Raw genomic sequence first — 23,024 nt, 5'->3', positions numbered from 1 at the left:
ATGTTTAGACCAGAGAGTCAATACATGCCTAATATTAAATATTAGTTGTTAAATATCAAAATATTACTTTTATTTTGCAACAGTTGTGTACCTTTTTGGGTGGTACACTGGAATATTGGATATTACATGAGCACACATTTATGGAATTCAGACTTTATCTTATTGAAACCTTATCTAAAATGAAAGTTGTTTGGTAATTTTAAAATTATATTCATCTTATATCTTTTGGAACAACGATTAAATATCTGAATGTTCAAAGGTATGTGGTTTTGTATTATTAATTGCTACATTCTTACATTTCTGACAGAATATTTTAAAAACCTGTTATGGACAATGAATAACAATAAGTGGCAAGGTTTAAAACATTATGTGGCAAGGACTAAAGGAAACTGCAATAGTTTTGTTTTCTCAACAGAGAACTTCATAATGTTTTGTCAAATAAAGACATCCCCAAGCTCTATTTTTAAAGAGGTTTCTGTGTTTTCTTTAGTAACTTGAGCTGTGTAAATAAGCAGGTGTTAAATGATGATTTGTTCCCAAGTCTCTGAGGTGGTTCTAAGTCCACTGCTGACTAATAACAGGCCAGGAATGTTGATTCATTATTCATTATATAAAGGTTCTCAGAATGGTAGAACTTGAGAGCAAAATAATCATACACTGAACTGCAAATTTTTTATTAAGTCTGAAAATTACTATTTTAAAAAATAACTGTGGGCCATCTCATATTGATTCTGGTGGTTAGGGTAAAAACTGAATTAACACTAAGTAAAAGAATATCTAAAAGCATCTTTTGTCAAGGCAGAATTCATATTAAGAGCAGCAACTTTGTCTTTTGTTACATTTAAGTGTATAGTTAAGTAACTGACCGTTCTGAAATGCTTCAGTTTCTCAATTGTCAAATTTTATTTATACAAACTACACTCAAGTAGTGTATGTTAACAATTAGTTCTTACTTTGATATTGTTATTCTCTGAAACCAATACCAAATCACAATAAATTGATAAATACTGTCAAAATAATGCATTATAGATGCATTCACATAGAAAAACATCTGAAAGATATAAACTAAGGGTGAGCTTTTTTCCTAAACAACCATTGTTGTAATTGTTTGACAACTCATCCTTCATATGAAACAAAACACACTGCATATTATATTATATATTATGAAATACATATACAATTTATGCAATTAGCACCCCAAATTAGACAATAAATGCCAAAGTTTCTTCATGTTTTGAGGCTATATATTGTATTATATTACAACATTAATTATGTCAACTTCACATGTTATTTATAATCGTTATGTTTGACAAACCATAAAAATAATACTGAAAAAAGATTATGATTAATTTAACTAAATTAAATATGCTTTACATTTTAAGTACATAAAAAATGCACCTCTTAGACAATTGGAGTTGACAAGACTTCGAAATTTCGACAACACATTTTGTTTGTATGCTCATTGTCAAGTATGATTAAATGAGACTGGAAACATCCAAGTCTAATATGTATACAAGCCACAGACTGTGCTATGAGGGAACGCCTTGTAGAATTCTGCAATCTACAAGGCCAGGCCTCCCACAGCCTGAGAACTGGTGGGCCACATGGATTATTCCTTATGTAAGACATTCTTTCTTTCTGAAAAGGTAGGATTAAGTGACCTAAATAAATTGGTCTAATTACAGCCTTAGTGACAGACAGACATATTGGTTGCTGCCAATGGGCATGTGTATTGATTTGGAGGGGTCCTGATGGACAGGCTGCCAGACAGAGGCTTGCCAGTGGGTGGGAAAGGGGTGGATGACTTCTGCAGGAAGGTAGGGTGAGACACCATGGAGGCCACCATCACTCAGTTTCTTCATTAGAGGCAGAATGTGTGGTGTAGGGTTGATGATGCCTAGACTGAATGGTGTACTCATCGGGTCGTCAGGAATTCTGACAAAGTTACCTTTCTTTACAACATCATTCCTCCATCTTTGATGCAGGGACACAGAAAGCTATTGTTACCAACAATGTGTGGGGTGACAGGTTATATAAGAAGCAGACATACTCCAAAGCTAGACATCTTGCCTGAAGTTCCAGAGAATTTCAGATTGTCTCTGTCCATTTATTGTTTTCCTTTTTTTAATATGCCAAAGTTATTGAATTTGAGGATACATGGTATATATCAACACAAGTATTATATATTTGCTAAAGAAGATAACAAAGATACAATTGCATTTGTTTAGAAAAAGAAAAGACACTCACAATGGTCAATGTAAAACCTTGAGACCCATGTAACAGATGTTATTTACACCTTCTGAATTTTACTACAAGAGAACAAAATGAGCTGGACTTTGACTACAGCTAACTTTCTAACTGTAGAAGAATTAATTTCTATACTATATTATAGTGCATTTATATGTGATGTTATAAGAAATGTTTATGAAATTAAGTGTTAACCTGATATTCAAATATTTGCAGAGTTTTTAATACAGAGAGGTCGAAGTCTGTGAACAATGCATTCATTGATTTTGGCCTTGGACTTAAGATAATGTCTGAAATACATACAGTATAACATGATAACAGTATGTGGCATCTCTAAAAATAAAAAATAAAAGGCAGTTGAAGACAGAACCTTCATTCTATACAGTACATCTAGATAGTGTATTTATTTGCCTCAAATCATTTAAGGATAACAACATTTTTGTTATTATTTTATATGGTTGAAGTCAGATCTATTATGACTTTCATAAGTGAAGCAAACTTTACTCTACTTAAAACAAACATTGAGCATAAACTGGTGTCTTGTTATAAATTCTAATTAATATTTATAATAAACAATATTTCTAAATTAATTTATTTTAGTAAATCATTAACTTTTATTTCTCCAATTATTGTATAATATACATTTACTGTATATGATTTATGCTTTATAAATTGCCATTGACATCTCATAAGTAAAGTGTATGTGTTACTTATGCTGTGAGATAAGGGTTTTGATTTATTCTGATTCAGGTTGCAATATATTCTGATTAAAGTTATTCTCACTGATTTATGAATATTTTCAATGAAAACAAGCATTTTAATGCATCAAATGAAATGCATTTGAAATTGCTGTCCTTTAACTATGGATATGTTTAGGTGTGATGGAATCAGATGGTAGGCATTTTGTGTTGGAAAAAATAAAATACTGTCTTCTTACACACTTTGAACAAATATATTCTCATTTTGTGGATTGGAATTTGTTAGATTTATCTTATGAATGGTCTGATATATTTCTAAAATACTTTAAATGTATTTAAGGTCAGTACAGATTTTTATAAATACCCTCATCAGAAATGAATTGTGCCAAATTCATACTCTTTTGGGGGACACCTCAGAGAATCCAGTGAAGAGATGGGAAAGTTGATGAAAATACAACTCAGGTAGTATACGTACCTAGGGAGGTCGTTCATTACTGCTCAAGATGTAGCTGAGCAGATGCTTTCTATAATAAACTTGCACTACTGCAAAATGATGTTTTTTTATGCTTCTGGTCAATTTTGTTGAGTGAACAGTATATAAGAAAAGAGAAGAATCTTATTGATTTAAGGATCTGATTCAGCTGTTTCTTGAAAGATGCCAAGGCCTCAGCTTCAACAATATTCCATCCTCCCACTTCTGTTTGTGTAAAGAAGACCCCCCCCCCTCTTCTAAGGTTTAAGTACACTTCCTTGTAGTTTCCATTTTAATACTTTTGATCATGCTCTTAGTGCTTTTAATTTTACTAAAAAATATTAATGCTGAACAGGCAACACCTTGGTTAGAATGTCAGTGAAATATTTGTATATGTCGTTAATGTGGCAAAATATTTAAATCTTATCATGTTACACAAAACTCAGTCAGTTTGCATGTCTAGAACACTCCAGGCATCTGTTTTCAGTTTTTGTTTTGATTGACTGTAAACGATCTATCTTGCAGGCAGAAGTACTTTACTAAAAATAATTATGCTGTTTTTTTATTGATTGCATGCAGAGAGAATCAAATCATTGAGTTAGTAGATTGGGTAAAAAAATATAAAAAATATTGTCTGTATGATGTTTTTCATTTGTAAGATTAGAATGTATTGTGGTTGATAGAACTAAATATATACAGTACCTCTGGAATACAGATGCATATTTTTCATTACTTATGGCAGTACAGCTGTAGAACTGAACACATTTTAATCAGTGACGGTCAAACCATTAGCATGACAAACTGTCCAAGAAATGTTGCAGAAAAGATTGGTGTGCTGTTGCCTTTCGTCTCCTACCTTTATGACATACTACTACTGCATTATTACTGCACTGACCTGAACTGTGTTTTTGAAATATTTAAACTTGACTATTTTACTATTGACATTCAATTTATTTTTCAGCCTTTTAAATGATCCTGGACAAGGGATACTGCAGATCAAATAAATAGTACCAAACTCAGAGTAACAGTTGTACTGCCCTTTTAAATACACTCATTAACGAGCAGCGCTCCACTCAGAATTTACAAAAGAAGAATTCCCAGCTACTTGCCAACAAAGTCAGGCTTCCTCAACTTCAGTTGTTCTTATCCGACACCTCTATTTTATAATTGAGTTATATGGATGATGAATACTTTTTTTTCTTTTTAGGGTAGCCAGTGATAACTTATTGTGGTTGATGGAGGAATAAAAACCTTTGGGTCTTTGGGTGTGCTGGTAGCATTAGGGGATATGACAGCCTGTGCAAGGAGAAGTGTCCATAGCTCCAAGATCTGCATTTGGCTGCTACTACAGTATATGGTGACACCCTGCTGCTTTGAATGTGACACTAAGATAATACGTATGTACAGTACATAATTTTTCATAAAATTGAGCAAAGTAACTGATTGCTTTTTTAAGTTGAAAAACTTAAGTGACATTCTGTTAGACTTTGGACGCTTATCACTTAACATCAAAAACAAAATAATTGCATTCTCTCCCTCTTTTTATGTTCTTATACATTGTAGGGCAGGATACCACATGACCAACCATAGGGGCCAACCTACAGATGGTTCCGAGCAATAAGATGGAAAACAGAAATTACCTGCTCCATACGTTATGCTTAGTTTGTGAGTTCAGCTCAGGCACCTCTAAATTTTAGACTGTCCGTCATCAAAGACCTCCAAGTACAACACAAGCTCCTTCTTCTGGCATCAAACTGTCAAACTTTAAAATTACCTTAAAAATGGACTTTATGCATAAAAATGAAAAAAGACATGGAGCCTCATGATTTGCTGTGCATGTTGCCAGTGTAGACTGCAGCACTGACTACAATCAGTGTCACAGATATGTAAAAATAAACTTTGAAAAGAAGCTTTTAAAATACTTTTAGTTTAGATTAGCCATTTTTAATTGACATTTTAATACAATTATATTAATTCTGACTTTGGAATGCTGTTCAAATCATCTTTATTCTTAATGTAGAAAAAGGCAGATATACTTTCTTTTTTCAGAAAGCTACATAAAAAAACATATTCTAAAAAATTTAATCTGAACCTGTGTTGAAACAAACTACAAATAAAGCCCCAAGCAACAAAAGCTGTGAGCTGTACTGCTGATATGTTTGCGAGTAATGATAAGGTTCTGCTAAAAGCATGACTGTGTAAAATAAGAAGTGGAATGTGCCAGACAATTCCTCAAATGAAGACCATATGAAACCAGATAACGAAACTCAGGTGCTTCCTACCATTTGGAGTACTCAACATTTTGAATTTAATCAAACAAACACCTATGGCTAGTGTCTCAGCTTCAACTGAAATGTTAAAAGACTCCCTGGTTCCAGAGAAAACATTGGGCATGAACCTAAATGATCTAACATGCACTGTGACCTCCTCTACTCCAGATGTAAAAAAACAGCGAAGGGCTCTCAGGAAAAAGGTTATTGCACACGTTCAAAAGAAAGCTCATTTTACTGCATGTAGTAGTTTGCAGAAAGCTTAAGGGGACACTTTAGTGCAGACTATTGTCAATGGCCAGTCTAAACAAATATTCTCGACAGCCTGTTTTCTGCACTGCTTACAAAGAGGCTTCAACTCTTAAGCGTTTTAAGAAGGTGATATCATGTCTGTAACATCTTCATATCTGAGTCTTGTAACATACATTACCTACTGTATATACAGTACATTCTAGGTTATTGGGAGAACATGCAGTCATATTCTGAAACCCTAAGAACATATCAAAATGTCCATCAGAGTAGTAATGTTTCAGAAAAGGAGTAGGTCTAATGGCATGTGATTATAGTATTTTAAATGACTATTTTTTAATTTACCATGTTAGCATTTTCTGGACAAAGGTGGCTTGAAAATCCAATTTCTCCTATTCACATTTAACTCTGGTGGCTCATTAAAGACTGTGTGTATAATACACCTGGGGACAGTAATTGTTAAAAGGGAATGTGAGGAATTTCACAAAGGTTATATTTGTATAAAAAGTTGTGGTTTTTCTTCAACCAGAGTTCTCAGTTACATGGATGATAATTAATTGATTGCATTATTGTTACACTACAGTGAGATACTGTACAGTGAGAGGTGTTATAGGTAACTGCATTTAGTGAAATAAAAACAAGTTCTACAGGTAATTTGAGCAAAATTCTAAAAAATCATCCAACTACGAAAATAACTAGGACAGTTGTTTGATTGACTATCCAGGTTGGAACATTCAAGGCCCTCCAGGAAATTAATTTTAGATTACTTATGTAATTTGTTGTCACAAAATAAAACATGATTGAAAAATAGCTATAAAAAATAAAGTAAAGAACAGAAGGGCATTAATGTTTCCCTCTAATTGAGCATACCTGCTTGTTGGATCCAGACGGTGTGATATTTGTTGGAACAACATAGACCTGTGTTCCAGACAGGTGTGAAGTGTGGCTTTTGTTTTGCCAGGATTCATCTTCTGCTGTAATCGACACCTACTTACACCTCTCCTCTTCCCTCGGCACAACACTGTGGTATGTCTGGTATTCAGCAGAGTGATCTTCACTGGAGTGCTCCTTGCAGTGTCATGTTTTTTTTCCACATATGACTGCAATTCCAAAATTTGAGTGATGAAAGCCTTGGCCCTGCTCTCCAGGGGTTACGCCATGCAGACAAATAGCTCATTGTTCTGCAATTAGTTGAATCACAATTCAGATATGCCTCGGATAATCTGGGGAACTCTAAAAACCATCAGGAGGGTAGATATCGTATACGATATGGATTGTTGATCACGATAACCTCCAAAATCATCTATGTGCGTTGGAAGGGCTTTCATCTTTGCATGAGCTGAAACTGGATAAACATAAAAGGTTTGAGGTGTTGCTGCTGACTAAGATTCCCTGGAAATGCTATCTGTTATTAAATATCGAACATGGCTGATTTTCATTTTAGCAGCCATGCTCTTTTCTTTTGGGTTTGACTAAATAACCTAACAGTGTTGCTTACAAGGAGTTATTTGTGAGTTGGATAAATCTTTATCCTTACAAAAACATAAGCTTGCAATTAACTTATATTTTATTGACTTTTATGTAAGTAAAATTCACTCCCACTCTTTGGCAGTTTTACAAGAGATAGGCATCATAGACAATACAGTACATCCGTCTTTGAACCAAATAATCGTAGGTTTGTCTGCTATCCTTATTCTTCAACAGTGAGTTACAAATCATTGAACAGTTTACTAGTCTATCCCCTAGTTGTTAAAGAATAAAAGTCAGACTTACATTATTTTTCGTTTATTTTATAGATGTAATAATGTCCTTGTGGAAAAATTACGTTCTTCTAAGTCTAAGTCTCAGTCTAAGTCTAAGTCTATGTTTAAGTCTTAAAACATTTCTAGAAATGGAGAAAATGATTTGCAAATAGAATATATTGATTATACTTTAATAGAATAAATTGAAGTTTGCATCTTCTTATTAAGTATTAGGTAAGAAAGTGCTACATCTAAAATAAACAAAAACTCATGGTGTTCATGGTGTTTAATGAAATATTAACATATGGATCACAGATTACTTAATTTTAATCTTACTGTATGCCTTCAAGCCTTACATTTATTGTTACCAACAGTGGGCAAGTCGTGTTTATTTATTCAAGAAGCTGTTGTTGGGTGGTAAGTTTGTAGGACCTTAATAGTCAGAGGTGGAACAATGATGTAATTGTCAGTGAAGTTGCTGGGGGAAAATAAAATGGGTGTTTTATGTTTCCTTTTATAATTATAATGTAATTTGCAGATTCAAAGAGTACAGTTATAACATTAAGAGAAATAACATTTAACACTATTCTTTATTGGTTGGAAACCTATAATTGTAAAAAGCCATTACACACCACATTGGTTAAGAATTACAATACAGTGCATAGTTAGTGATATACTGTACAGTAGATCATTGTCAACGCCCTAACAGCATAAACACACAAAGACTATTCAACTGTACATAGTTGCATTTGTTATTTAAAAGTATATGACAAAGTTACCGGTAATTTTCATAGTTGAATATATCTGTAAGGGCTATAAAAATGACATAAATAGAATGTTTAACATTTTTATTTTATTCTTATTTTGTTTGCTTTACATTAAAAGTTCTTATTAGGGTATACTTCAAGCAAAAATTCAAAATATCGATATAATATTTCCAACTATTTACTATATTATATATACTATATTAATTATTGTTACTGGTATTATTTTAAAATGCGAAATTGTCTGGTGATAATATCAGTATCACTCCCAGGTACCAAGGGTTCATGTGAGGTACAGTACACAGCCATTTTCCCCATGACATGAATAACTGCTTCTCAGTTATTAAGCAAGTCCAGATTGGCACTGTCAAATCTTCTATCTATTCTATAAATTAAATACTTGTTAATCAGTCCATAGTTATCATTAGCACTATCGTTAGCACTTATATCAATCACATACAGTCAAATGCTTTCAATAAGCTAATACCAAATTTTCTTAAAGACTTCATATTGTAGTTCAGCCATCTTAGATGTTTAATCTTAGCTCATCTGAGTGCATTACATAAGATAAGATCACTTTATTAGCCATATACAATTTCTTGCATTAGGAATTTGTCTTTTTCACATACCCCAGCTTGCTCTTCATGAGACACACAGACAGGGAGAGAGAAACTTGGAGTCAGAGCACAGGGTCAGCCATTTACACAACACCGCTGAAGCAGCTGGGGATAAGGGCCTTGCTCAGGGGCTCAATGGAGTAGGATTCCTCTGCCAGCCACAGGTGCAGATCCTTAGCTACAGTGCCACCCCTCCACCCTATGTGGTCCTCAACCCTGCTCCTGGAAAACCCCAGTCCATTATGTCACCTTTTTCTAAAGAATTGGAACAATTTAGTTGTTATTAATTATGAACATGATTAATTAAAATAAAGTAATTTTGAAGTCATTAGAATTAGAATTTGACTAACTTTCACCCTACAAGGAAAAGAGTTCTCTTTATTGAACAAATTCTTTATTTAAAAGTGTTTCCATACGTTAGAAAAAGGTAGCCTGTAAGACTAAGTAAGTGTAAGAGAGACTTGGAGCTCTCAAGCATCAGTGTTGGAGCCCTGTGCTTTAGCCCACAGCTGTAAACTCATGTTGTGAAAATAGCTGTGCTGTTAAAATATAAATTAAGAAATTCTGAAACATTTGAAAAAAACAAGAAAAAAAACAACAAATTGAAGTTTTATTTGGAATGCAGCTGAAGATGACCTGCTTGATTTAGACAAGGTTGTGAGTGATAGTTTTTAAGTATTCTGTGTATAAATACTGCAAACATCAATACATTGAAGTTCTGTACTTAAGATTTCATTGATTTAAAGCATCTCCCTGCCCCTATAGGCCTGGTTCCTCCTCAACATAAACTCATGCATCCCACAAGAAAAATCATGCAGGTTGCTAATTTCATTTGAGCTTTTGTTCATTGGTCCCAAATAGATATTCAAGAAAATATATTTGTTTTGTCTGAAACCTTGAGTAGTTTTCAAGGTCAAGAACATAACTTTTCACTGATTTAATTACCAAGGTTATGCACAGACACCCAGATTTAGTTATCCGTTCATTAACTCAGTCATAATTTTGATATAGGGGCAAAATGTATTAGAGGTTTTGTTCATGTTTCTTGTCCCTAGTTAAGGGAATGGCAGTCTAACTGTAAGGTTAAGGGTGACAGAACTCCTAAAAACAGTCAGGAAAAAACGATGCAAAATTTGCAATGAGTTTTATTTGTGGAAGCTGTAAATTGGCTGGACTGGTTGGGATTTGTGTGAGGTATTCTTAGAAAACCACTGACCTAGAGATTAGTATTTTACAACAGGCTGCAAAAGATGCTTTTTTTATCCTAAAAGAGTGACTGGTTGGTGCTGAATCATGCTGTGGAGGTGATGTACTGTAAAAGCATCTTCTCATCGATAATGAGGGATGGCCAATACAGCTAACTGGGCTAAATGAAAGGAGGAATAAAAATAAAGAGACTCATAAGGGCTGATAACAGAATTGAGCTTGAAAGAGTGAATGTCAATGCCTTGACCTTATTGTTCTGTCTTGCTTCTTTTGAAGAATACATACTGTATCTATTTTGCATTTCCATTGTTTCTACCAAAGTTTAAAATCATAAGACTTTGCAAACTCTTCTTATGATTCTTGAATCAATAGTAAATATATTGCTTTGAATTGAATTATTCATCAGTACCTACAATAACATATCAAAGAGTGAAAATAATTCTTGTTTTGACTTTGTCAATGCCTTTCAGGGTTTTGAATATTTAGAACAAGTCCCCTCATAGTCTTCTCTGTTTAAGACCATAGAATCTCTCAATGTAGGGCTTTCCTCTAAACCCTGGAAAGCATCTGGTTGCTCTTCTCTCAACTGATTTCAGAGCAGAAAAATATTTCCTATAACCTAGTGACAAACATTGTACATAATATTCTAAATTAGTTTTTACTAGTGCCTTGTACAATTTTCAGTTTTTTATTGCTTCCTTTTATTGTATAAAAGATGTATGGAAATGATGTATCAAAGAAGAAAGAACAAAGTCGAATGTGATTTCCATGTCTTGAGTTTTATCAAAATCCTTTCTTTAATTTCATTTGCTGCTTTTACAGCATTTGCTAAACCTCTTATTTTTATATAATCTGCAAACTTGACAAGTTTGCTAATACAACTAGAATCTATTGATACACATTAGCAAGAGAAGTGGTTCTACTATAGATTTCTGTGGTACTCCACTAATGATATCACTCTAATTGCAGCATTTACTCTTATCTATATTCTCTGTTTCCCATCTATTAACCAATTTTTAATCTAAACACACCCATTTTCCCAAAAGCCTACTCCCTGTAATTTAACTTTAGCCTTGGGTGTCTGACTATATGGATTTTGCACGTTCTTCACTTGATCATGTGGTTTTTCATCAGGTGCTCACATTTCTTTTCACCTTTCTTTCATATACCTGCATCTATACATTTAGATTAAGTTAATGTTGAATTAAATTCCTGGGATACTGTTGAGAGGAGTATATTAGTATCTTGTATTAGAGAAGCAGTTAGAAAATGGATGTATTGATGGATGTGACACCATGGGATGAGTCTGAATACATTTGCAAATCACTGTATATCTGTATGTATGAACCATTACATATAGAGAATATAGAAAAAGAGAAAGGGGAGACAAGCACAAGTAACAGTAGATGGGTGATATAGAGTGATGTGCATATTAATTTGTTTATAATGAAAGTTAGTCCAAAGATTCCAAGGTAATTGTAACTTGTTCATCACACATTAAGAATCTTAATGTGGTACTTGGGAATAGGCAGTGTCATGGGGGCTATGTTAACTTGTGTTATGATTGTAATGACTGGTGTTTTGGTCAGGTAATGCATATTTTTATCTTTTGTGTCTGTGTCTCTAACCTATTAAGGTCATCCTGTCTTTGTGAGTTCAAATCTTATTCAAATAACTATTCGTGGTGAAGATAGAAAGAGAGAAATGACCTTCATTAATCACAAAAGACTTGATGACACTTTATTTATTTGTTTTGGTGCCCTTAGAATGTTGCTCTGCTCAAAAAGGATCACAGAGAAGAAATGCACATTTACATTCAGAGTATGTAACTTTGGTTTCCCTTCAAAGATGAAGTAGACTCTTAATGAATTAATAGCCTTAAAACAATGCAATTGAAAGTTGGTAAGTACTAAATCAGTATTTCTTTCCATAAAGTTAAAAACATGAAAATATATAGTTTTATTGGATATTTGAATAACAGTATTGTATATTTCAAGAACAAATCTGTAAAAATGTTTGGATTTTTTAAAGAAAAAAAGAGAGGTAGATTCTCTTTGTGTTGATTTGGTAGCATTCCCAGTGCTACTGTAGTGTCACCTCAGGTCAAGCTTGTGGTTACTTGCTGGTTTATTAGTTTACCATATTTCAGAAGATTCAGGGAGTGGAGGGAAATGTTGTATGTGACCGAGGTAGTTTTCACAGATACCTGGACTTTGTAACCACCATAATGAACAAGAAATTAGTTAAATGTAACTGTTTTAAAATTCACTGGCATAAAATAATGTCCACAGATAAAACATGTCAGACTGTACACCTAATTGAAAGACTTTTGTTGTCTGTGTATTGGAAACATATTTTTGTAATTCTATTATCTGAGCTGGGTTAGAGCTTTCTATTTTTAATGTTTTGTACTAATTTCCACAGACAGTTTTAAATTCACAAGAATTCTGTTTTATATAAAAAGTTTTTTTCTTCTGTAAATTGCATTTGTAAATGGTTTAAAATAAGCAGAACTAATCATTTCAGAACGAATCTATTCAGTGATGTTTGAAAACATAATAGTTTCCTGACTTTCAGTGCAGTTGTTTGATTATTTTGGCTCAGATTAAGTTTTGGAGGAAGCTATAAACAATTGTGTTTGCTGGGGGGATGTTGTTTATCCATAACAGTAAATTTTTATTTTTTGTTGAGAACAATTGAATTAATTACCCCTAATTAATAACCCTCTATGTTTACCTTGTTTCCAATTAATGTTGATCAAATAAAGCTATTTTGAAATTTGTATATATATTTTTACAAATATATTAACTTTTATATAACTGCATATAATATTTATGGGTTTATCATTGCAAACCTATTATAAATAGGCATTCATGCAACAGAAATACTTGCAGCACCTACAAATGTAATGAAGCCCATCAGAGTAGTTCTGTAATATACTGTAGCAACACCTGACAAGACCTACAGTGCAGATTACAGTGGTGAAGTTTTAGTGAAAAGTATTGAAGAATTTAGTTGTGAAGACGACCTTACAGTCTAGATCTCAGACCATCAATTTTTCTACTGTTGGGTCCATTAAAGGAAATCTGAGACTGGAATGCTATAACAAAGACATCCAAGTGGTTGTGCAGAAATGTTTTAGGGATCGATTTATTTAATTTATTATGAAACCTTCCATGACTGTGTGGAGTGATGGAGTGACAGAAGTATAAATGTGCAGGGAAGTATGTTGAAAAATAAAAGGTCTAGCCCTCCAGTGCATTGGTTTACCCTTATGTTATTCTTTCTAAAATCCTTAATATTTAAAAAACACATTTCACATTTTGAATCAGCTTTTTTCACATTTTTACAGCTTTGAAAGTTTTAGTAACATACAAGATATGTAACCTTTTGTTTTTTGGCAGAATTGCGAGGATTATAAGAGAAACATCTAATTGAATCCATAATTGACTTAATTACTATATTAGCTTGACCAGTTGTTACTGGTTTGGTATTGGAAGAACACGAAAAATGTAATGGCAGGAAAAGATAAAAAGATAGATTTAATAACTGATGCTAAAATGTTGGAGATAATTTAAAATGTGCCACTTGATTACTCTAAACTTTGAATTCATGAAAGACTGTATTTATTTAAATGAAATGCAATAAAAGCCAAGTTCACTTAAATGTGCTTCATTGTGTTTTCTTGACTGACTGCCTTAGTCTCCCCAAAGAAATTAGTCTGAAATATGAGATACTGTATATTGATATATATTCTCCTTCAACTGAGCCAAAGCATTAAGGGAGTGTGTTTACACCTTCTGTATTGCATATGGGTATGTCATTACATTTTTACCTTACCTCAGCAAAGAATGCTATTGTTTACACAGCAATATGGCCTGTACAAACATGAACTGTCAAGCTGCATTCATTTAATGTACTGAACACACAAAAATAGTATAAAAAACAAAATGGAAAATATGTTAAAGCAGTCCAGAAAATGGTCAGTTTGATAGGGTATGAAAAAAGTAATGTGTTTCACATTGCTTGTGCAATGGGTCACAAAAAAGGTAAAACTCATACTCATCAGCAGTAGTAAAACAATTATTTTCATTCCTGTATTACAGTATATTCATAATTTGCTTTTGTACACTTTTAAAAGATTTACTTCTGCACTTTCCTCTTTCTCATCTACCAACATAGTAACCTGTACAATGCTTTTCTATTATTCTCTTCTCAAATCATGGTGACTGTTTAAACATACAATTATTTAAGCATAAAAGATGATTATTCCAAGTAATATACTGTAGTGGTGGACTTCCATGATTGTAGTGACTGTAGAGTCTGTATACTCTCACATAAGGTGCCATTATGTTTGACTTCAGAGTAGTGTGATTGAAGGTGTGCACCACAGAGAAGGTAATGCTTTTGATCAGGACTGTCCAGACAAGTATTGGATTTTACAAAAATCAGCACAGCTACTGAGTGAAAACTCTTCAATTCCAATTTAATATATATTTTTTTAATTTTCATTGATGTTCCAGCTTGGAGTATACAGTAGCTCTGGAATCTCCTTTTCTCTTACTTTCACTCATCCTCCTATCTCATCTAGTTACAGTCTTCTGCTTAAGGTTTTATTATACTATCATTCAAAAAATTGAATGTTATATTCACAGTATGAATGTGATACTCTTTCAAATGATAATCATGAAGCTGATTCTGATTTCTCCTCCACTTGAACAAAGTCCAGCTGCACCCATCATTGTGACTAGATAAAGCAATAATTCTCGTAGCCTCATTGCATTACAACTGCTACTCTAAATTGGGAAGGACATTCTCCCTCCTTAAAGTTAGCTATGCCACGCTGATTGTTTGGGACACAATCACTATAGCTCGGGTAGGTACAGTATGCACTATCACCAATGTGTGCAGTTTGTTATTAAGGCTAAAGAATGGATAGGGACTGATTTTCAGATTTTGGGTCAGAAAATATTCATGAAAAAGTTAAGAGAAGTTATAGAGGAATTGTTGGTTAGAGTTCCATTGTTTTTGTGGAATATTTTAATTATGTTCTTGAAAAAGAAGAAAGCAAAAGCAGAGGCTACATTTTTAAAGATATATAACGGTACAGTATATACACACAATACACATAATACACAATACATTAAACTGTGATCCTTTGCAACTCATAAACAATAGCATTGAAGATTTTACATTTTCTTTCTTTGTGGGCATGAAATATACTCTTGTTTTATGTTTTGGGGTCAATATCTTTGCTACAGCACATAAGGTCCATATATTATCTAGGTTCTCTGCCAATTTAAGTTGTTTCAAGGATGGTTTTATAAAATGATTATATGAGAGTCTTATTCCACATGTGTTATTGCTAACAGTGTGGGAAGCTACAGCAATAAACTATTACCTTTAATAAATTCTGAAATAAAACTATTTCCAAAGTCTCTTTCTAATCAGATAAAAACATACAAGTGTCATTTAAAACATTATAACCATAAGAATTCACATGCATCTAATTATACCAACCACTTGGGTATATTCTGGATAAATCATTTAGGGTTGGGTGTTATGAATATTTATTTTACTCATTGACTAAACAGCTTGGTCAATTCCTGTTATTCACCAATTTCGTAACCCCCCATTTATAACAATACTGTATGTTTGAAGTCATGAAAAAAATAAAGCTCATAAACTAGTCTTCTTTACAGGCTGCACTAGATTATAAAAATATATTTCTATACAGAGATTTCCTATTTTTTATTACTCCAATTTCACTCCAACCCAATATCTGGATGAATATGGAACTAGCTAATAAATGCTCAAATGCTTTTGGTGCTTGGTTTCAATCAAATTTGTAATCTTTATGTTTGATTATTCTATTGAAATTGTTTAAACCAGAACTGGTGCATCAAATTCAAGGAAGCCACCTGATGTAGCTTTAATCAAGCCAATCTTTTCTTGTCCTTTCTTTTTCTTGTTTCCTTTACAGTTACCTTTGTATGAGATAGAATTTTAGATAAGTTGGATGGTAGTCCTAAAATTTAGTTTAGAATAATATTTTTTTCTTCCTCAAAAACCTAGTATACCAGCAAATCCATGTAAATGTGCACATATGGTTTTATAAGCACAACTATGGTGCAAATATTATATTACTCCTAAGCATCTCATGTAACTTGTACCTACCCATTTGGACACTTTTGGGGATTTCCCATGAAAGAGAATAGGTGTATGTGAATTTCCTTTATCAAGGGTACAAGTACATGTTTGACCATTTTACATTACATTTTTTTTAGAAAAGCTGTTAGTTCCTCAACAGTATTTTGTGTGGGAAATTAGCCACATAGGAAAGCTTCTTACACAGTGTAAATTATACAGTATCTAGCTTGCATTTCACTGCTTTCAGCTGTTTCTGTCTTTTTGATTTACCTCTATTAGTTATTCAGTGTTTTAAAATGCAGTTTTGTATGATCACATTTATCACGCTTTTGGAAAAAAAACAGGTTCTTTACTCCTTGAAGTTAGTACCAGATTATTAATTCTGGCGAACCGATAGCCTGCTAAAAATTAAGTGAACTGAATTGTTGCCATGGCATCCAAAAAATGCCAAACATGCAAACAAATGAGGCATTGTTAATTCTCTCCTCTTGCTTGATTAATAAAGCACCTGTCATCCTGCAAAATGTCTAAGAAATACTGTCCACTTTCAGTTTCTGCTTATTATAGAATGAAAACTCAGTCGCATGAAAGTTAATGAAATGTCGATCTAATGTTGAAAATGCTGTTGATTTTTTTTTTCTTTCCTTGTAAATTCTACATTTATGCTTTAAATTCACCCAAACTAAGCATAAAAACAGCATGACAATTAGCTGGCATGACTGTGAACTAAATGTGGTGAGGAGAGCTGCACCAGTAAAGCGGTAAGGCTGATGAGACAAAGTGTTTGAAGTTGAGAAGTCTTTGACAGCTGGAGTGGCAAATACAATGGAGGAGGGCTCAGCAGGAGTCCAATAGGAACTGTTAAACATGTGGTCATTTAAAAAAGTACAAATCTGGTTTATTTTGAAAATATTAAAAGCAGACATTGGTGCTGGCAGCAGTTGGAGGGAATATGTCCAGGCGAATTTCCTGAGTAAAGCTAAGAAGCAGTAGAGAAACATTTCAATTATGATACTAAGTTTTCAAATTCTAATTAAAATATGTGTTACTACATGTTCTGTTGTAGCAGATGAGAATGAAATATAATGCAGGACCCTGGCATCCTAAAATAGCACCACCAGTTATGGAAATTGTTGGATTTCTCAAAATACCTATTTCAAAGGTCAGAACTTATGTAACCCAATTTATAGGTAGATTATCTTCATTATCTATGCAGGCAGGGAACCGAAATGATTGAGAACAATAATAAATGTATTAAATAGCTGCTAGAACTCACCAGCAAATTCAACATCTAGCCATACATTGTTATGAATGTTAGTGTTAAAATCAGCTAAGAATCTAATAGGAGATATAGTGTGGAGTAGTGGCACAGGGGCAGAGTGGTGGCACTGTGGCTGGATCCCACAAATTCCACAGCCTGCAGAGGAATCTTACTTCCTTGGGCCCCTGAACAAGGCCCTTAACCCCAAGTGCTCCAGTGGTGCTGTATAAATGGCTGACCCTGCTCTCTGACCCCAAGCTTCTCTCTCCCTGTCAGTGTGTCTCATAGAGAGCAAGCAGGGGTATGTGAAAAGACAAATTCCTAATGCATGGAATTGTATATGGCTAATAAAGTGATCTTATCTTTTTTATTTAAAAAATTGATTCCAAAATTATTTTTATTTTTGTAGTTCTCATTCTGTAACTACTAATTGTCAGCCCATCCAGTTTATCGGTGTGACCTTTGGAACCAACGCAGAGTGCTGATCGTACTGCTTAGAGAAACCTGGCAAATGTCACTACACAGACTTGAACTAATGATGCCAAATTTTACTTACCATATTTTGAGACCACCCACTTTTACAGTCACATAATTAATTAATCTTGTGAGATGATAATCCTCATTTTGTGTTTTATCAGCAAATCTTAACCAGATTCAAGTAGGAACATCCTTGTATTATTATATACAGTATATTTCACTTTGTACACCCTTATGTTTGATTTAATGTTGAACATCAGGTTCTCATCACTCATGTATCTGAACAAACAATCCATATAGCTTTATTGTCCCAATCACTTGCTTAATAAGAAGAAGGGAGTCAGCATGCTTTCTGGATCTCTACTCATTGATCATTTATGACTGTGTATAAAATCTGCAAGACTTTGGACCAGGAACATGGATGCCAATGCTATCATAACCACACTACACCAAAACTCTAAGATTTTTTATATGGACTGGAAGCTGGGAGTTGATTATTCATCTTCTGCCTTTGCACAATTCTGTTTGATCCTATAGAGTGCCATATTTCTAAAAATTCTCCTAGAAAGCAAAATAGAAAAGGTGTTTGCAAGCGTGATGTTCCAGAGCTTACATTTTCTTCTGAGGACAGGTTGAAACAGTTACAATTGATTTTTCCAGACGATACAGTACCCTCTAAATTATTGGGACAGCAAAGGCAAATCTTAATTTTGGTTTACAGTAACACTACAGATTTAAAAACAAAATCAGAAAGATTGGCATAAGAAGGACAAGTATCTCTCATCCTACACTATGGGTGTTCCCAAATACAAGATTCTTCAATTGGGCAACCATGGTGTCAATGACAGAAAGAAGCACAGCATTCAAACTCAAGACGTTTGGTATCGACAGAAAAGGTGCAAACTATTATACAAAACATATTTCATCTCAATGTCATGGAGATTATTAACAAATCTGGAGACAAAAGTAGAAAATATTTGACAGGTCAAGTAAATCTCCAAATTTAAATCTGATTGAGCATGCAGTTTACATTCTGAAATAAATTATGAGAATACATGAAGAACAGGCAAAAATGCAAAGTAAAAACAAATCTCAAATGATTATACAAAGAGTCTGATGAGCTCCATGAGTTGCATAACTCATGTAATGGCTTCAAAGAAATGTTGTAACTAAATGCTGATTTTTACACTGTGAATGTATGTAAAGTTAACATGTCCCAAATTTTATGATCACTGAGCTTTATCACAAGATATGTTGTTTTCTCTAATATTATATTGTACTTATTGTTCCTATAAATCTCATGATCACATATAAATTCCTTGACTACAAAGCATAAATAATGTATTTTTTATGTACGGTTAGTTTTTAACTTCATTCTATTATATAATAATCTCATCCAAAACAATTTTATATCAGCTAGTTTGGGTTTACAGTCAAGGACAAGCTGGTTTGTTTTCCATATAGCCACAATATCTTGCAAGCAGTATAATCAGAACGTGCATTGCTATTACGGCTTAGAAAATTACATATTCTAGCTTAAACTCAAGCTGAGCTTTGGGTCAAAACAAATAACAGTAGATATGTTTAATGTGATATATTTGTGTCCACAAGTTAAAGATTTGCTCTTCTATTCTCTGTCAGGAAAACAAGATTTAATTCAATGTAAATTTCAATAATAAAGTAAAAATAAACTTTCATATGAGCACATAAGTACAATTTTGATAATTGTACCTTGTGTCTTGAACAATATACATATTTATACTGTACATAATTAAACCTAATTTTTAACCTTATTTTTTCTTTGATTGGTTGTAATTTAGTTATTTATATTAATGCATGGTTCTGTTTTTTGTATGAATATGCAGTTTAGTTCACTTTTTGTGTCTCAGAAGTTGCTTGCACATAAATATTGCTTGTCTAGGCAACACATACTTTTAACCCTTTTACCTGTGCACTGTTCCACTCAAAACTAGCATAAAATAGTGACAAGCACCATAAACTACTATAGATGAGCTGGACTCCATTTCTGCCCCCAGTGTAGAGAAAGCCCTGGGGGAATGGACAGAAAAAGTCTAAGTGTCATTGGCCGCTTCTCTAAATGTGTTTACATACTATCATTAGGCCCTGTTCACTTTGATCTTTCCGTGTTTTGTGCACGTAACAAACACAGGTTGCAATACAAAAGGATGAATCATTGGGCTAATGGGTGGAGCAATAATGAAGAAGAGTTAAGATTATACTCTTGGGAGACCTGTGAGATACAGTGTGGTTTTATGTGTTTCAGTGGTGCTGTAAAAAAAATTAAAGGCTTATCATACAATTTGTAAAGGAACTTTAATAACTTTAATAATAATAATAATAATAATAATAATAATAATAATAATAATAATAATAATACTAATACTAATAATAATAATAATAATAAAACATTAACTTAAAACATTAAGTTACAATTTCAAATGTTTAGTCTACAGTCCAGTCATCTTAAATAAGCTTTTACTTAGAATTTGTATTACTATTATTATTATTACTATTGTATTACTAATAGATATCTTTCAAGAATCACCTTTCAGTGTTATGATATCTTTAAGATCAAGCAGTCTCCATTAATTATTTTTTCATTTCTGCCTTTTCTATTTATAACATTAGCCACTACAAATCCATGGTTTTCTCAATTAGCTTGATATATTGCTTATTACATCTTTATTATGCTTTGCAACTGGAAAAATAATCACACTTTTTATTTTTTTTCTTTAAATTGAAAAATAATTCTGAATCATTAGGCATGTTTCTTTTACTTAACTGCATTATGGAGCTGAAGTGTCTGTTTTGCTGCTTATCTGCCCCAATGATCTTATTTCTCCCATTAAGTAGCTTACCTTTTGAACTGAGGCTGGTATGATGTTTTTACTGAAGATGGGGAGCATTCTAGAATGTGCAGTCATAGGTCAAGAGGGCAAAAGAATTGTTTTGTTTTGGTTTTGCTAACCTTTTTTGTGAGATATATTTTCTGCTGATTGGCATTATTAAAACATTTGTCTGAAGTGAGTGAATCTAGGATTTTGAAGCAAGGTTAAAATGTCCATGTTTGATTAACAGAACCCAGGGGATACTGAAATGAACAGCGTGGGTCAGTTATGTTTCCTTATGAAACCAAGGCTGGCCTCTAATTAAAATTGTTGTGCTCCAGGAGCTGTATGCCACACTCCTGGCTCTGAAGCCAAGCAGTTGGAGCCACCTGTGCAAAATCTCCAGTGACCCCCTTCTTAGGCATAACATCCTCCTTATTAAACCAGCAAGGGTATCAAGTATAAGTCCACAGAGGTGCTCTCAATCTAGATAACTCCCTACTGAGCTGGTCTACCTCCTCTTCCCCACTAAGCCAGTTCCAGCTGCTGTTAGCAATGTCTAATAGGCAGTGTGGGCAAGTTCCTAAACCTTTTTAATCTGCTACTGGCGTGGCCCACAGCACCCTTCAATCCTCTAAAAGCTGACCACCCTGCTAGTCATTTATGGTATTTTGCTGAGCTTTGTGGTAAAAAAGGTTTGACCTTCCTTTAACCATGTTCAATAGCAGCTCGATCTCTCTTGTTGCCTCCTGACATAAAGGCTTAGCAGCATTTCCAGTAAAAAAAATTCCAGTGGGAGCTCCCTTCCGCCAACTATTCTCCAATAGCAACAGTAGGTGCACAGGGGATTTTGCTTGAACAAAAATAGGATTTACCTGTATTCTGTACCAGCAAGGCTGCCCCTTTCAGAGTACCCACTTGAATCTCAAGATTGAAACCTCACCCGAGGGCTGGATTAACTCTTTGGACTCATGGCACATGCTGTCTCAAGTTTGCTTTTCAGCTTTATAAATACATGATGTAAAAGACTGAGAAAGATGCAATGTGCAATATTTTAAAAACAATTGTCTTTATTGTTTCAATAGAAGCCTACCTATTATGTCCTTGTCAGATAATTCCCAAAATGCTTGTGCATTCCAGTTCAATTTATTTAGCCAAAAAGCATCATCTTGCATATATTTATTTTAGTTTAAAGCTCAAAATATAATGACAGGTTTAAAGTGGAAACCAAAAAGAAAATTTCAGCAAAGTTCATTCTGCAGTAGTAACCATTTTAATGCATATGTGAGAATGTTTCTTTTACCATGATTTTTGTAATTTTACTATTAATATTCAAGATAAAAGTCTTCTTGGAGAAAAATAAATAATTTAATTTTTTTTTTAGAGTTAATAATAAAATAGTTTAGTATCATAGTTCAGTGGTATTTTAAATGTAGACTATTAAGTTACTCTATGTTTCCACATGTTAAAATATTTATACATTTACATGAGCTAAATTTCATTTATACTAGAACTTTTTCACCTGGCAAAAACACAGTAACATTATACAAAGTGTTCTACCAAATTATTCTCGTTTTTATTAAAGCTCTGGCAAAACTGAACGAAGCAAATACTTTCAAAATATTTAAAATTCAACTGGTTTTTGGAAGTGGGAAAGAATCTGCAAATTAAATTTTAAAAAATGTAAAGTGAACCTAAAAGAATTTTCAATAAATATACTGAGAGCTAATGGAATAAACAGCAACACTGAGCTTTCCTATTCTCTTTGCATAATTACTTGGAAATATTTTGGCTAACACTGAATGGGGAATGCTAAACACCTGTTTGCAATCTTAAACGTAAAATCCTCAAAATGTTCCTAGCTGGTATATCACCTATAATCTTTTCCAAAGAAATTAAAGATAAATTGGAAGTACAATAAATGTGCATTCGGTTTTGTAGTTTTGACAGACTTCCAACAAAACAGAAAAGGTAACTGTAACAGAGATGTGATGAATATGGTTTTCCTTTCAGTCTTTATGA

This window comes from Lepisosteus platostomus, chromosome 3, assembly GCF_059453375.1.
Source record: "Lepisosteus platostomus isolate fLepPlt1 chromosome 3, fLepPlt1.hap1, whole genome shotgun sequence".
NCBI classification, from domain to species: Eukaryota; Metazoa; Chordata; class Actinopteri; order Semionotiformes; family Lepisosteidae; genus Lepisosteus; species Lepisosteus platostomus.
This window is presented reverse-complemented; position numbering follows the sequence as displayed.